This window comes from Diadema antillarum, unplaced genomic scaffold, assembly GCF_040938485.1.
Source record: "Diadema antillarum isolate AM-2024a unplaced genomic scaffold, OU_Dant_1.0 scf00000050, whole genome shotgun sequence".
NCBI lineage: Eukaryota > Metazoa > Echinodermata > Echinoidea > Diadematoida > Diadematidae > Diadema > Diadema antillarum.
This window is the reverse complement of record NW_027270939.1, coordinates 32,151-50,654: the sequence shown is the minus strand read 5'-3', so window position 1 is coordinate 50,654 and position 18,504 is coordinate 32,151.

Below are 18,504 nucleotides of genomic sequence, written 5' to 3'. Positions count from 1 at the left end.
ATTGGCATTTCGAGTCTAGCTCAAATCCATGTCATCAGTCATCGTCTCTAATATATCGTGCTGAATGCCAACGACAGGATATCGTCTGTTGAGAATGAGAAGGGCGTTAAGTGGTCTTGAACACTATGGGTTTTGTGGCAACTTAACGCCCTTATCATTCTCAACCGACAGTGACTGTACTGTTTTAATGTTGTCTCATGAGGAAGCTTAAAAAATCCAGCTTCTCGCAAAGCATGATAAGCTGGATTTTTATCTTATCGCTATCTTATCGCTATGCACCATCTAATAACTGCTGGGTGCCATCTCATATTTTTTTTTATTTTCCAGCACTTTCATCTGTTCATCCAATAAAAGCCTCTCAGGGCTCTCTTTCGGCATCAATTTGTCCAAATCATTGCTAGAATGGAGCATAGCTTCCGACTGCGTTTCTGAGAGTTCAATAGCTTCTGCGGCCATCATTTACTTGATGTGCTTCTTCAGAGCCACATTTTCACGAGTCAACTGCTGCCTCTCCCCCTGCAATGATCTGCAGCGCTCTATCAACCCTTCCCTTGAGAGTGACGATAGTTTTGAAGATGAGCTCGCTTTGGTCTTTTTCACCTTGTCACTCTGCCTCATGGAAGCTACGTCCCCTCTGTAGAACCTACATGGTCCGCAAACTTCTTCCTCACTGCTGGCGATAAGAAGCTTGCACAAGTTGTGCCTCAAAGTTTCGTGGTACTGTTTACCTCTATACGTAAACTCGCCAACAGTTTCAACATGTGCAGAACGGAGGAGTTTTCCTCGCACCTCCTCTGTCATGTCAGGTAGTCCTTGCATGGCACATGCTCCGTTATATATCGAGACAGCACTTTTGCAGTGTCTAGCGTTAGTGTCTCGCCGATTCCCACATCAGCAGTATTTACTCTGTGTCCAAACACAGAGAGATCCCATGTTAAATCTCGATAGACAGTCAGACACTTTTCCACCTTCACTTCAGATGTCCTAGTTGGCTTTACAGTCAAGAAGAATGTCCTGTCACAATGTTCACTCTTCAACAGCCTCGCTGCTTCACCAAGAGTTTCACAGGCTTCGTGAATAGCAGGTCTTGCCTTTTGGTCACCACAGATCGTGCACTCCGGATTATGTTTGACGAATTCCTGTGGCTGGATGTTGAGGTTCTTCTCTCTCGACTTTATCTTCCTGTACCACACAATCTTCAAGTCACATGCTCTGCACAGGAATGGCGGGTATACGTCGGAATCCTCATTTTCGACATCAATGAGGAGGGCATCCCTGAGAACCTTTGCGTACTCAACTTTGGGGCGCGGCTTCCTATTTCCATCTGCTTTGATGGTACCCTTACAGAGCCGGCATAGCTTCTTCAGCTCACAGGCATGAAGATCCTCCATAGCTGTATCCTGCACATGAACGAGAAACAAAATGGCTTTAAAATTGAGCATGCTGTGACACTGCGAAACATAACAAATCTGACAATAATGAAAAATATGCACCAGTATTGCAATTCACTCTCTACACAAGCATGATGAAGTCTCATACTGGATCACTCATACATAGGATTTCTAGTTTTATGCATATTTTACTTATAGTTTTACCACACACGTTTACATTTGTAATATTACTGGAACTATTTGCATATAATGAAGTATAGCACAAGACAGTCTATCATAGATTGCTATTTTTTGCACCTTTCAAGATTAAGCATCATTTAGAAGTAACATGCCTATGTATTCCTGTTCTTGGTATATTGCTTTCAATATGGTGCCGTACTTGGGGGCTGAGATATTACAAGTAAACCTCTAGACTCCCCTCCCCCCCCCCCCCTGCTCAATTATGTTTTGATAATAGAGCTCTACTTATAACAGTAATATTAATGATAATATTAATAATAATAATGATAGTAATAGAAACAATAATAATTATAATAATGATAATGATTATAATAATAGTAATAGTAATAATAATGATAATAATAATGATAATGATAATAATAAAATAACGCAAAAAGATACACACAGGCCTAACTCAGGTCAAGGCACTGCTCCATTACACCTCCAGTCCCCCCCCCCCCCAAATAAAAATAATAATAAAAACAATGCGTCTACCTACAAACACAGGAGGGCCTATACAATGTCCATTCAACATTTCACATTTGACTTTCACAAATACAAGCCTCAAACATATAAAAGTTTATGATCTCACCTGGCTGTGAGCTCTCCCCAATGGAACCCAGTGGCACTTCCATTGCCGGTCAGTTATGTACGATATTGTGGATCTTGTAGTACCACGGGAAGTCTGTTAGGAGTTGTGACCCAGACCCCGAAGGACCAACTTCTGCGGAAAGGCGTTTATATTCCTTTTTCAATGCATTAACTTTATTTTTTACCGCAGAAGAACTTCTTGATTCAAAGCCTATATCATGCAGTCTCACTGCTATGACTTCCCAGATGTCCTTCCAAGTAGTTGTCTTTTTTTGTGATAGCCTCGGCGATGTCTGGTTCAGCCCACACTGCTCGTAAGGCATCAATTTCTTCTTTGGTCCAATTATAATAGGAGTTATGTGTCCTGTCAGAAAGATCTCTTCAGCTTCATATCATAACACAGGGCAACAAGGCATAGAAACTAGAAACCAACATGGCCAAACAAAGAGACAGATGTTGTGCCCCTAAAGCAGGGCTGCCAAAATTGGAAACTAATTTTAGTTGAGAGTGAGACTCCCATAGGCCAATGCTATGATTTAGGATGCAAAATGAGTGAGATCAGAAGAAATGCATGCAAATGAAATAAAGTTTTAGGGTGAGAAAGGACCAAAATGAGTGAGTCTCACTCTCAATGAGTGAGAGTTGGCAGCCCTGCCTAAAGACGTGTGTCTTGTTTTCCTTTGACTGTATCGCGTGCATGAGAATGATTGCTACACATACCAGTCCGGAACTTCAAGTCCCTGTACTTTCTTGCCTTGGACGACATTTCGGTCCATGTCAGGCGAAGGTCCTTTGCTGACCGTCCCCTTGGAAGCCCCTGTGCTTCCAGCTCATCCAAAGCATTTTGCCATGAGGCATCCTTCCTCTTCTGTACCTACATTATATTTAAAAAGAGATACTTTTAAGTTTGTTGATAGTCATTAGTGTACGTTAATGAAGACATGTTTTTGTTTTTTTTTTTAGAACTGTTTGCATTAAATGAAAAGTGTATGTTCTTTCTCACTCTTTCTTTCCTGCTGCAAGGTCAGTTTGGGCCTCCGTTTTCCCATTACTGGTATTTGATGCTAGTTCACTGAAATGTAATGTATGCAAAGAAAAGGAAATATCTTCAAGGTTATTACAAGTGCATTATTGCTAAGAAATTGAGTTTTCAGGCACAGGCTTTGTTAAGAATAGCTGAATATAAATGATAATTATATAACTGTGCAAACCCTTGTCCATTCCGTGTTTTTTGATTGTGGGAACTGTCCTTTTGGCATACTTATAAGGGCACATGGGTTTGAAGGTTGTACACTCTTGCAAGTGATGGATGCAAGTTAATGAAAGATGGGGGTGATTAGTTGTCCTTTTTTCGATTGCCTCGGCGATGTCTGGTTCAGCCCACACTGCTAGTAAGGCATCAATTTCTTCTTTGGTTCAATTATAATAGGAGTTATGTGTCCTGTCAGAAAGATCTCTTCAGCTTCATATCATAACGCAGGGCAACAAGGCATAGAAACTATGTGGCCTCAGAGAGACGTCCCATGCGGCGCTGCCTGATTTCCTCTACACTGGGTGGTGGAAAGGGTGCAAGACGAGGTCTGATGTGACGTGGATCATTGGGCAAGAGGATAGCTTTGGAGAAGAGTCTCGATGGGTCTACTTCCCTGCGGGCTAGGATGCTGGTCATGATGTCCCTGATGTAGGGGTACGTCTTCAGTACTTTAAGGGCCTTGGCAACATAGTTCCCTGCATGCTTAGACCAAGTTGCTACATGTCTGAGGAACGAAAAACAAAAACAAAACAAAAGAGAACAACAACAAACAAACATTGTATGATAAATCAAACACACATCAACACCCAGCATTGTCTTGACTGCATACCACAATTATTTGAGTGTGGAAAGTTACTGAGAGTGCAGCAAAAGGTTGACAATACTGCTATTGCCACTGACAAGGACAACAGTATAGTGATATCAAGGCTCGCTTCCCCTGTGTATGCCAGACAAAATATTACATGTAGCAAAAAAAAAGACTGCTGAAAACTGCTTATCCAATAGTGGTGAGTCAATGCAGTTAATATCACAGAGGAACTATAGTCCACATGAAACAGGAATGAATTTCGTCCATAAAAAAGAATAAGTGTATGCTATACTTTGGCTGAAGTAATTTAGGTGAAACATGCTGAAAATATTCACAATTACTTCCTTCACATTTCCATCAGCATCTCTTTTGACTGGTCTGTCTTTGTGTGCCATGTAATCAATCATGGCAAGGAGATTTCTTGCTCGATATGCTTGGTAGCTTTAGACAAATGAGTATGACAACTCAACATGTAGTTGTTATTTGTTTGTTTGTTTGTTTTTTAAATCTAACTAAACTGGTGAACCTATACATGAGGCACACACAATTTCTGCACAGAATTCTGAGATTAATTAAAAATGCATTCTTATGCACATCAGTGCAATGATTGAACTATATATGTTCATGTTATCTAAAAAACGATAGTTTGAGAGATCATGTCAAAAATAAAATGTCAAGGAAAAATTGCTTTTAGAAATTGGCTCAAAGAAAATGTATCCATATTATCAAGTTGCGACCCAGACCCGGAAGGGCCAACTTCTACAGAGAGGCATTTATATTCCTTTTTCAAAGCACTTACTGTATTTTTGATTGCAGAAGAACTTCTTGATTCGAATCCGATATCATGCAGCCTCACTGCAATGACCTCTCAGATGTCCTTCCTTGTAGTTGTCTTTTTCTCGATTGCCTCGGCGATGTCTGGTTCCGCCCACACTGCTAGTAAGGCATCAATTTCTTCTTTGATTCAACCCTGTCGGACTCCCTTACTCTTTGTGCCACTGGAGGCACTAGCTTCCTCTGTCGTGTTGTGTATGCAGAGCACTGGCGACTTTTAAAAAGATATTCGTCAAATTTTGTATTACAAGTAGAACTGTACACTTCTCCCCCCCCCCCCCCCCCCCCCCCCCCCCGCTGCCTGATCAATTATGTTTTGATAATAGAGTTCTACTTATAACAATGATAATGATGATGATAATAATAACAATGAAAATAATAACAATAATAATTATAATAATAATAATGATAATAATAATAATGTTAATAATAATAATATGAACAACAACAATAACACAAAAAGATACACACAGGCCTAATCCAGGTCAAGGCACTGCTCCATTACACTTCCAGCCCCCCCCCCCCCCCCAAAAAAAAAGAAAAATGATTATAATAACAATGCATCTAAACTACAAACACAGTAGGGCCTATAGAATGTCCATTCAACATTTCACATTTTACTTTCACAAATACAAGCCTCAAACACATAAAAGTTAATGATCTCACCTTGCTGTGAGCTCCCCCCAATGGTATCCAGTGCCGCTTGCCTTGCTGATCGGTTACGTACGGTACGTACGGTATTGTGGATCTTATAATACCACGGGAAGCCTTTTAGGATTTGTGACCCAGACCCCGAAGGGCCAACTTCTGCAGAAAGGCGTTTATATTCCTTTTTCAACACATTAACTTTTGTAAATTATTTTTTACCGAAGAAGAACTTGTAGATTTAAAGCGGCTGCTGTAAATTCAGGACCACCATCTGACGTGATCTCATTGGCGATGCCATAAGTTGCAAAGATACGTCGCAGGCAAGCGGTGAGGCCGGCAGCTCCATTTGCGGCACTTTCAACGATAGGCCACTCAGTTGGAGGATCTGTCGACAACCACAAGGTAGTTGCTGCCTCTGTACTGGAAGTAATCTGCACATATGCACTGAAAAGGGTAGGCTGGTTCAAAGCATGGCATTGGTGAGGCACTAGGTTGTGATGGCGCCATTGTGGATTCCATACGGCGACTCCGATCGGAGGCAGAAAGTCTGAAAGAACTTGGACCCAGCGTTTTTGATTTTGCCGTTCTTGAGGGGAAATTTTTGATAATCGGAAAGATGTTGTCGTCATAGATAATAACCCTGAGGTATTTCGATGGCTGTTGTCAGGCGGTTGCATCAAGCGAATGACGACAACATCTGAAGCATCAAACAAAAACATATGTACAGAGTTACTAGAGTTATTGTCTATTCTGTTTATTGGGTTTGGGGAACAGTTCAAAGTTTTTTTCATCAGTCCACATGATAATCATTCTTTTTTGTTTACTTTGTTCAGAACCGTCGAGATATCCGTTGCGATGCCAGTAGTTGCATGCTGCCAATCTCTTTTTCTTACGGTTGTCAGTGCGAAGTGGTTTCACTTCCATTTTGTAAGAGGTCTGTCCCCTGGTTGACTCCTAATGTACCGTTGCACACAACTTGGATGTACTGTAACACCAACACCAAGAATACCACTTGAATTGAGAGCTCTTGCAGCCTTCCTATAGCCCCTGCACCATTTATCCTTCACAAATTTTGTAATGAACTGTTTAGCAGCCGGAGTCAATTTACCCGGTCTTTGTTTACGTTTTTTATCCTTCAAACTTGGCCAATGTTTCCTTGCCCATGTCTTGGCAACAAAACTCTTACTGCGATTTAGCATAGTAGCAACCTTATTCATACTATGTCCCTGCATTCTGAGTTCAATCACTCGTTTTCTCTCATTTTCTGATGCATTTTTACCTCTGTTCCTTGCCATTGTTGTTATCACGTGACTCCCGTCCCTTTAAACGGAGGATGCACGCGGAAGTTATCAAGTAGACTTCACTAAAATGTCTCCAAAAAAAAAAAAAAAAATAGCTCAATTTTCACGCCAAAAGTTTCTACATGGAGGCTGCCATCTTGTCAGTGCAAGTGCATTGACATTAGCTAATTTCTATTCAGTCCAACCACCAGAGGGCAGCATACATGATTATTCAGCTAGTGTATACTTATCCGCCTCACCCTATATTTAATTTACCTTTTTGGTGGAATCCAGTTTCAGGATTCTGCCATACGCCGATGTCAAGATGCCTCGCATGGCGGTAAGGTTCTGCATGACCTCGTTGGCATGAGTTGTTTTGAACCATGATGCGAGAGGCAGAGTGGGATACACAGGAGGTTGCTTGTAAGTTGGAGGGGGGATCTTGAGCCGATTGCACGTTCTCTTGTGCAATTCACAGTCAGAGAGATACTCGAGTACTCGTTTAGCCCACTCTGCACTGTGAATCTCATCTAGCGCTTGCTGGATGTAGCTACAAGTATTTAAGGCGTGTCTGGTGGGCGTGACACTGTTGAAGGGGGATGCGGTAAGCGTGCGACTATGGAAGGGGGGGGGGGGGGTCCGGTGGGCGTGCAATTGTAGACCCCTATACTACTAGTATTAGTATTATAGACGATAGACCTAACCAACCATTTTAGTTGTTCTATGTTCTAAAAACATTGATTGTTAAAATCTAATATTATATTGACTCTTCGGTTAAGCAGTGCAATGGAAGGGTTAGGATATGAGTCCAAGGTCGATACTAGACATCGGAGTAGTTTTGTTTGTAATTTATATAATTTGTTTGTATTTTTGTAATTTTCATTGACATTCGCATTGAAGGTTTTTTGCAAATCAAACGGAAAATCACGCGTAGGAGACACAAGGATAGACACTGTTTACACACGTGTACTCACACAAATATAATAACCGGAAGCAATGCGTCTTTGTTAGATTACAGGATAGACTATGTTTTCCGTTATACCGCAGCCAGAAATAGACATAAGTTATTATAATCAGTGTCCATTTGAAATTAATCAGTAAAGCAAATTGTACGCACTCAATTTTGGGTGCTCCTCCTTCAAACCCGGAACTGTATGAAACAGAATGATGTTCCCGTATGTGCGGAAGCGTAGTTCCACAAACAGATCCAATTTCGGTTTTTCTCCGCCTGTGGGCTGCATACCCACAGGCAGTTACGTGGTTTTTTGCTTCCTGGATAGCGGCCGGAAATTTTTCTGAAACCCCTGGTCTTCCGCGTCGTTTCCTCTTCTTTTGCTCCGAGTTCTTGATGTTACGTTTTCTCTCCGGAGGACTCTCCAGCCAGGAGAGAATTTCCTTTGTCGAATTCATCGCCATCGCGTAAAACGAAAGGTTTGCGCAAGTTGGCTTCATGTGCGTGTGCTATTTATACGATTCGGATTGCGTCCTACTGCGACCGGACGATAAGCGTCCTACCACGTTCCTCTGCGCGATGGCAAATTAATTTTTTCCCCCTGCCACTGAGCGAGGAAAAAAACGTTCAGCAGGTATTGCGCGCTCGGCAAATCGTCCTACCGCAAATTCGCAGGATCCCGCAGTAGAACGCTAGTGAGAATAAATATCCCTTCCCTAAAGTACCTTTCATATAACTAATACTGTGAAACTTACTCGCCCCAAAGTGCTCTCGTGAATTTACTAGGCTAAACAATCTCTCGTCCGAAGCATTACTATGGGAAATGATTAAGACTAACTGCAGCATTAGCTTGGGCAAGAAGATGAACTTGAAATTGTCAGATGCATCTTTAATGCTACGAATTTGGACCCACACATTGTCTGCTCTGTCATCCAAATCGATTAGAAGTGGGTCCATTTGGAAATGCACGAACTCTAACTCGAGTTCATCCATCTTGTCCTGCAAGAAATGAAACCTTTCTACAAATTATGACACATCACTAAAGGACATCTCCATCCTCAATTTGGGATTCGCTACACGCGAGTGCATTAATAGTTCATCCTGCAGAGGGAAGGTATCAAAGACATAAGTGCATACAGTAAGGAAGTACTTTCTGACAGAGGAATAGAACTGTGATTGCTCTTCTTGGGTGAGTTTTTCAAGGCATTTCCTTGTTGCACTTCCCACAATGAGATCCTTGTCTGCTTTCTGGTTTTGTTCAGATTTGTAGTCCACTTCATATATTGACACGTCCACCATAGCAGCTGGTTTGACGAAACGAACAAACAAATTGCGTACAAGTCCTTGCAATTTGTCATGGAGCAGATGGATTTTAGGAGCTTCCTCCTGTAGCTCAAGACTGAGTCCTGTAAACAACGGAATGACAGACTGTCTAAACAAGAGGTAAACTTTATTCCCATCTTGGAACTTGTCACAGATTTCACCAGCCTCGCTAGTTGCTTGTGATGTCCCTTGAGTGCATTTACTGCTGGTTGATGTTGTGCGTGCTGCAGCTCCTACACCTTTCTTTGTACCTGCATGCAGTTTTGATGATGCAGATGAAGAGGACTTCTTTTTTGAGGTGGGGGGAGGTGGGTTTGCAGTTGCACCACCATGGGAAGACCTTGAAGGGGCGCTGCTAAATGGACAAAAAGGTGCACTTGCAGAAGCACTTTTTGAAGATGCATGAGTGGTTGTCTTCTTTGCCGAGGTGATGGTAGCACTGCTCGACTTCTCAGCTACATGGGTTGCAGAACTCATTGTCTTCTTTGCCGAGGTCATAGTAGCACTGCTTGACTTCTTCGTTACAGAGGGGTTAGCACTAGTAGTTAGTTGTCTTCTTTGCTGGAGTTATGCGGACAGTAACATTGCTTGCCTTCTCACCTTCAGATGGTGCAGCAGGAACCGTCACTCTCTGCTGCAAAGAAATGAAAGAAGAAAAAAAAGACTTTATTACACACTTGCACAATAGCACAACCTTGTTATAGCGAGCTTGGATATAGTGAGGTTCTGGTTGTATTTGTAACAAGGTAATTTTGCTGGAGGCATCTCTTTACTCTTTAGGATGGAAATATGGTAAGAGTAAAGTTCTAGCCAACTTATACTGTTTGTTATTAATATTCTGTTTTTTGTTGATATGCTTCTTTTATTCTTAACCGTTATAATATTATGCTTCACAATTCATTTTCAATTGTATGAATCATTCATTTAAGACTGCTCAATTGCCAGAAAAACAGACACACACAAAACAGAATAATATGTTTACACTATGTTACCGGCGAACTACAGGAGAGGACTCAGATTCAGTTCATGGATTTGATAATTTGAGATAACGTGATGCAATGTGGAGAGATTATGCATTGTTGTGCGTCCATGAATTGAATTTGTGTCCTTCCGTAGCTAGGCAGGAACATAGTGTAAATGTAGCATAACTTACTGAAGTGCATGGAATCTTGAATAACTTCATAGCACTAGTAATCTGACTGCTTGAAGATGTAGACACTGTGCTAGTGCCCTTTGACTTCTTGGCTAGTGCAGTACTGTTTTTCTCTAAGAAAATGAAAAAAGAATAAATAAGATGAAATTAAAAGTCTCAAACTTACAAATACCCCATGACAATAAGAAAATAATTAAATGCCCTTACATAGCACATAATACATAGCAAATTGCTCTGCGCTTAAAACAATTATCATTTGCCATTCTTCAATTTACTTTTATTTTACCATGTTGACTTTTAAATAAAATAGTTTCGATATTGATATTATACAAAAAAATAGGGCAATAAGGAACAATGATATCTGGTACTGAAGTACTGTACAGTACACAGCAATAAAGTTTTCCAATATTTTTTGAAGTGTAACATTTGTAAATTACAATATTTCATTTTTTTACAACTGTATTTTAAAAAAAAAAAAGTTAATTGAACTTACGAGAGTGATCAATTTTCTTGGTAGCACATGGTGTAGCAGTTGGAGAGGACTTGGTGGCTGTACTTAGAGAACCATTGTGTTCCAGCTTGGAGTCTTGTATTGCAGCCCGTCCATCATGGCAGACTTTCTGCTTTTTTGACTGGGTTGTGGTGGGTAGATGAACCAACACTTTTCCTCTTTCCAGTTGGCATTGCAGCTTCAGCTTCTGATTTAAAGTAGAGGGTGAGAGGTAACCACTGCTCAAGTCGTTTCTTTCGCGGTGGTTTTATTTTCGCGCTGTTAGGTTGAACCGCAAATTTAACATCACACGAAAATATTTTGAACTCGTGGCTTGTTACAACGCTATCATTACCGACTGCGAATTTAAACACACACGAAAAAGTCGGCACCGATGGAAACCGCGAAAGTTTCTGTACGTGAAAGAAACCACTTTTACAGTAACCTGTCCAAGCAATGCTCTACAGATAGCCATCTTGTACACACATGTCGGAGAATATGATGTGTTTGGACATCACACAGCATCTGAAATTTCTTGAAATCCTTACGTCTCTTACTGGATTTTTCAAGGTAGTAGTACACGTGGAGGGGGGGGGGGGGGTGTACATGTCACCCCTGTGCTGTATACACCCCTATGCTCAAATCACAAGTAAATAGATAGTTGCATAATGCTTCAATTGTATTGAGATGAGTAAAGCAAGGTGTTGTGGTTACGTATACCAGTGCCAATATTGTGGGTCATTAGTATTCATGCCATTATTCAAAGCTTGCAAAGCCTACTTATGTTCATACTAATCTGCAACTGTGTATTAAAAAAAAGCATCATGCACATGGCAGTAGATGTATTTTAAGTACTGGTATCGATCCCAAATAGGACATTTATTTGCATTGAACATTGATACGTATGTGCGTATCCGTTACCATCACAAATCCATATCAGACGAGGCAATGGCATCGCCTCCTATCTCATCAGTTTGTAAATAAAGTCTTGTTTCATCATTGATGAAGAAACAGTAAACTCCCACTTTTGGATGGTAATCTTATCTCTAGGTTAATATGAGACTTTCAGAATGATTTGACAGAAAGATATCACATGTCTTCAACACAGGAAAATCTACTCGAATGCAAATAGCGGTAGATGTAGTTTTTGTCTCTTTTTTGTTCTTTGCACCAGAAGGAAAACCCTGTCTATATGCCCAGTAAACAGTTTTGCTATATCCCTCTCAAATCTCATCAGAAGGACTATTTTACATTTGTTGAGGACAGTAGAATAAATAAAGGGCATTGCGTTCAGCTCACACAAGAAGATGTAACACAACAGTAGTAGTATTGATAATATGGCAGGCATGGCCTGTACTACACAGGAAGATAACATTATGCTCCATCATCCTTAAAGTTATGGAGCCGAGAGATACTGGAACCTTCTGTTATGGAATTAGAAGTGTTTAGGATGAACTACTGAAAATAAGGATTTGGAATGTTTCCTTCCATAAATATATATATATATATATGTATTTGATATACAAAAGGGAAACTGGAGAAAAGATTTGTGCAGGAAAGCGGCTGAATATGTCATGGAATATTTGTGCCTGTACGGTAATCATATCCATTTTATTCTAGATACATTATATTAATTTACACCAAATTTCCTCAAGCAGATGGCATTACTCTCAGGCACATGACAGTGCAACACAGCAATTATGAATGGAAGAACATTATCTGTTGGCATATATGTTGTTTCTGAGACATATTTGAGTTTATCTGTGTGAATGTATCATTCCTTGGTGAATCATTCTTTTTTTTTTCTTTGAACTACATTTCTGTCACAGAGCAAACCCGTTCTTGTCTGGCAATTCTGTTGCTATGGTGCTTAACTTGAATGCAATCCAACTTTTACTTTACCACAGGTATATCATTCCAGTAGGCTGGGTTTACTCACTTCTCAGTCAATTGTTTCTGGTTTTATGCCATTCATTCTCTGTGGTTCACTGCCTTTTCTGGCAAGCATGACATTATCAACAAATTTCAACCCATGATAGGTTCTGTTGTATATTGTATATATTTGTAAATGCTGACACATGCTTTTATATGACATAGTTATTTTGTAATAAACAATGGTAATTTCTGTGAAAACTTACTGTTTTTGTATGCAGCTCTTTGTAAAGAAGTAAACTTGTCTCAGTTTAAGAATTATAATGTGGTGCAAGAAACCCACATTCTTCTCATACTTTAAATATCAAAATGTCAGTTTGTAAGGGACTAGCTGTTTCTGCATCAATGGTATTTATGTGTGTGTGTGTGTGTGTGTATGTGCATGTATGTATGTATGTATGTATTAATGTGTGTATTATGTACATATATACATATATTTCATAACTAGTGTATAGTATCTGGTACTTCTAAAAGTTGAAATTTGTGCGCATATTGTACAACATGAAACAGGCATGAAAGGTACCGGGAAATAACAATATCATTATTTAGTGTAATGCACGACAGTAAATTGGAAAAATGCGTCCTTTTTGCGCAGAAGAGTTAAAAGGTCGATCCTTGTAAAAAAAATATAAAAAAAGGTGGAGGCAGCCAAGTGCACTGTGTAGCAGTTAAATTGCTTTGGATTTGGGTTGGGGTTTTTTTTAGCTTGTCTTTTTTTTTCTCTCTTCATGGACAATATGCCATTACATGTGGCATTACATTATGCTGTTCATTACATACATGCTATTACAATCTTGTTCACGAATAGTTGAGGCAACACACCTCAACGGTAAGCATGACGAATCAATTCCTCTCCACACTCGCCACGTCACAGCACACACCTCACCCATCTCACACAGAAACATTCTAGAAATCAAGCCCATTGAAGCATGATGCCATTATAATCTGTAGAAGTAGTCATTTATTTATTCATGTACTTTGAGTGACCTAATAAAATGGATGTACAGAGAATACAGTATATTTTTCATCTTCCTCTACACCATTTCAACTGGAACAGACAAGAATTGCATTGGACCAATTGACTCAATTGAATGGGACAAGACACAATGACATTTAGTATTCAAAAATGAAATACCAGACTCGTCCAATACCATCTCAAGTTATCAGTAAGTCAAGGCAGCACTGTTCAGTCATCTTGATAGAACTCTTGCAGGACAATAACCTCAAAATACAATTTACATTGTATGTGAACAGGTTGCGAGCAGTAGTTACAGGGTTAATGTTTGTGTACCACCACAAGAGGTGGTATCCATGGTTATGCAATGACAGACACCGGTACTCGATCATTGCAACGTCGAGGAGATGAAAATAAAGAAGCTCTTGAAGAATAAAGAAGATCTTGAAGTCGTTCAACTGTCGTTAGAACTGAAACGACTAACCGGAATGGCTTCCGTACAAGCGCAGCCAAAGTATTAATAAAAACAGTACGCAACCTTTCAGCTCTATTTCTAGTCAACAGTTTGTCTTTTTTTAAATCGAGTAAGAGAAAGACTGCAAGTGCAACATAGAGTTGCTTCAAGTGTGATATGCATTTCACTTACAACTACAATAAATATAGTACCTTACTCTAGCAGACTGCCTTGTTAAACAAGGCATACTTACAACACATAAATATATATTTCTTTTAATTGTCTTTAAATTTGTGAGAAAACAAGAATGGTTGGTTTAATAAAATTTCCAGTTCTGAATGATGTGTAAGTAAGTAAGAAATGTCCTGGAACATCTGACATCATTAATTACACAGGAATGCATTTTGCACACACATGACACTGTTGACAAATTGTTATTGAAACATCCTAGTGATGCAGGCATACATTTTTGTTTTTCGTTTTGTTTTGAGGTGGAGCGGGAGGTTTTAGGCAGATATTATGAGGGAAGTGCTTTCATTTTTTTTTTTGACATAATATCACCTTTTGAACTGCATTTTGCCATCTTCTGATTACCAGTGGCAGTAAAACTACAGGGTGGGCAAAAGGGCTGGCTTTAACCCTTTTAATATGTGTACAGCCATATTGATGGGGTAGGAAGTACGATGCTTCAGACACACATTCACACACACTCAATATACACAGACAAACATTCAAGTTCTCACAGTTAACAGCTTAAAAAGGCAAAGCAACTTAACAAAACAGATTTGTAGGTATAATGATGTCCAGCACTTTGGTGTACATACAATGTATAGTCCTCACTTAAAGGACAAAAGGCAAAATAGACACCAAGAATGAAAATACATTTGGTGTCAACACCTTCTACACAAGTGATTTTTGAAAGATTATAATGTAGATGCTCCTACTGTCCAAGCATGTGAACAGTTTGCTGCAAATTTGTTACTGTTTTATGCACTGATCAAAAGCAAAATCTTGCACCTAAAGAAAAAAAAAATGGATCTACAGTACACATTTTAGAAGGAAGTACATAACCTAGGCTTCTACAGATTAACTAGTTATGTTTTTGTACATGGCTAAAATGATAAAAGATTGATAAGGCATTCTCAATGACTGGACATCTCTCTTTGAGCAAACTATACATTTTTATGATCAAAATAAATGCAAAAGAACACAAACAATTAGACTTGATATTAAAAGGGATGAGCATGAATCCAGCTACATGTGACAAGACAAATGAATTTTTAAGTTGTAGCAAAGAAAAAACTATACAAACATCCCAATGACCATAGAATAATTCAAAAGTTGTGCTGCATTGAAATTGCAGCCATTCTAACACAATATGACTCCGCAATATCTGTAATCTTCAGAAATTGTCTAAATTATGTGATTCACTGAACTGCATTTTTCCCCAGGTTTACAAATCTTTTGAAGATGGTTCATAATTTTTGTGCCATTGGCAATAACATTTATCACTCCAATGTCTTGCTTTGTATTTTTTGACAGATGCAATTGGATAGTGTAGATATCTATCACAGTGTCACACTCTCCTACAATCATGAATTAAAATGGAATGTCTTTAAATGGGCAATACTGGCATTTCTACCTCAATATTGACTTCTAACATCAGTTATTAATATTCACATTTGATCTGAATTTGATGCCGACATATCTTGTCACTTATTCTATAAACTTAAAAAGACAAAAATATTCAGTAAATTCTTAGAATATCAATAAGAAATAAATCACACAGATAGAAGATATCTCCTTCATTACTTTATGACCTCATGTCCGGCATCTGTTCTGTTGATGTTATGATTGGGCAGCTATTCATCAACAGCCTCCTCTACACCCCCCCCCCCCCCCCCCCCCACCCCCCATCCATTTCCAATGATAATATAAGATCCAACTGTACATGCCATACTTCCTATTGTGACATAATCCTGAACATCATCTACCATTACATCTGAAAATGCCTACAATGGACCATCATGCTCTATGCTCAATTTATCTGCATAATGGTCTTCCCTACACTTAACTGGCAAGCTTTACAGAAAAGTTCTGCCCGACACGGCAGTTGTCGACATATTTCAGAAAAGCCTGTGACTCCACGACCTGCTCGATGGAATGATCAAATTTAACATGTAAATACAATCTTTGCTGACTCCAACTCCTGTCTACATGATTAAAAGCTAAATATAATGCTATACATATGTCACTAATTGGAATTCTTTCTCCAATCCTTTTAAGCTTGACAAACTATCAGCTGGGTCATACACCAGAAAGATAATCTTACGGCAGACACCTCCATCATGAAGTCAAGACGGGACATGAATTATGCTAACCTTCTCCCTATGTTATCAAAACTAAGTGGAATGGATGATGTGTTAAAAGTGTTAAAGTTACAGTGGAGGATCCTATCTTTTGAAATTCCATTACAATGAGCTACTGTGGCTATCATTTCTGTTGCAAAACTTTTTTCAAATTCCCATGGCCGATATCAAACCTTAGTGAAACTGGATGAATTATATAATTTTCATCTTACTAGGTTTCTGCTGATCCCAAGACAAAGCTGATTAACTGACACACAGAGTACTTCACATAAGAACTATTTCATAAGACTTGGCAACCATGAGATAGATATGCTCAATAAAAGAGCTACCTCATGAAAGAATCAGATGTGGTGTTAAAAAGCCAAAAGAAAAAGCAATATCATACAGTCAACTACAAAAATACACAAGACGGCTATTAAAGTTACTTTCACAGCATACAGAGATAGCATCATTACACACATATAATCATAATTGTCTATAATATAGACATATTAAATTCATAATAACAGAGACTCCAACCCCAAGCACCTTCTGATCTGGAGATTCTCCCGCCCGAAACCCCTAGCAAACGGGAGACTCCAAGTTGATGTGTGCGAAGCGCGAAGTTCCTAGGATTCTAGATGTTCTCTGGTGCTATCTAAGGCTTATTTTTTTCAACATACGATAGAAGTAAGTAAGAAATCCTTTCCACCGGGAGACACAGAGCCAGGGCGGGAGAAATCAAATCTCAAACGGGAGAACGGGAGATTGTGCAAAAATGGGCTTTCGGCGGGAGATCTCCCGTCGAAAACGGGAGAGTTGGAGTCTCTGTAATAAGCATTTATTTCTCAATTTTTCTAAAAGCGCATACACTCTGAAGCCTCAGACCTCATTCAGATGGCCAAAATGTTTAAAATCAAATCAAATGAAAAATAAAGGGCCGGGCCATCCTGTCAGTCTCGAATTCCTTCAACAAAGTGCGCTGAACCCTGCTACTCAAACTGCGCCAAATCTCCAGAGTTGGTTACATATAGATATGTTGAGTAAAGCTCTGGAATGACGTGCCTCTGACACGGTGACAAGACATTTTGCTTCTGCGACAACAGTTGCTCTGGTCCTGTTTTCTCGAAGGACTTAGGGTTAGGGTTGTGATAAGGTTTAGGGTTTAGTTCAATGTGAGGATTAGGAATAGGGGTATGTTTGTAGGTACAATTTGTTTCGCACATGTTTTGTGACTGAAATTTTACTGTAGACTTTTGGACAAGCTCGCCAGTGACCGAACACGAATGCTGGGTAATTCCCCTATGTATGAGACATTCCAACCTGCAGCCATATTACTTTGTGCATGCTGCAGCACTTAATGAATGAAGCAAGGCCATTTACCATGCCAGGGGAAAAGGACTCTCACACATTTGAAAGTACCCTTTTAGCATTGCAAATATTCACAAAATGACTGAAGTAACACTGTACAGCACAATTTCAGTTGTGTAACGATGAAAATGCAAAATACTAGCCAGAAAGGTTTGTTAAAAGGTTACAATTTTGTAGCTTACCCAATTATGGTTGCTACACATTTTTTCATAATCAATTACAAATAATCAATAAATCGGGTCGCAGCACTTTTCTTCGATCTTCCATGCTACAGTGAATCACATGCAGAATACAATTACAAGTTCCAAATCGATCATCACGTAATGTTCTACCTCCCCACAATGCTGAACGGGGAGGGTGATTCCAGAATAAAATTGGTATACCCACTTTAATTATTTTGTATGTTTGAAGTCAAAATACTAAAAAAAAAAAAAAAATGAAGAAGAAGAAGAAGAATTGTTATCCCAGCAAATCTTGTCAGCCAGAATAGTTTCTTGGTAGAGCTTTCCAATATATTGCAAGCATATATTCAAATTGGTAAAAGATTAATTTTGAGCCCCTATGAGTACTACTGTCTTAGTTCCAAATGAACCATGAATTAGTTTACCAACGATATCTTCGATTTTGTTCCCACTTTGGCACAATATATAGCTGCAGTGTTGACATTCAAGTATCAAGCGAGTGATTGTTTTGACAGGACAGACATTACAGCAAAACTACCA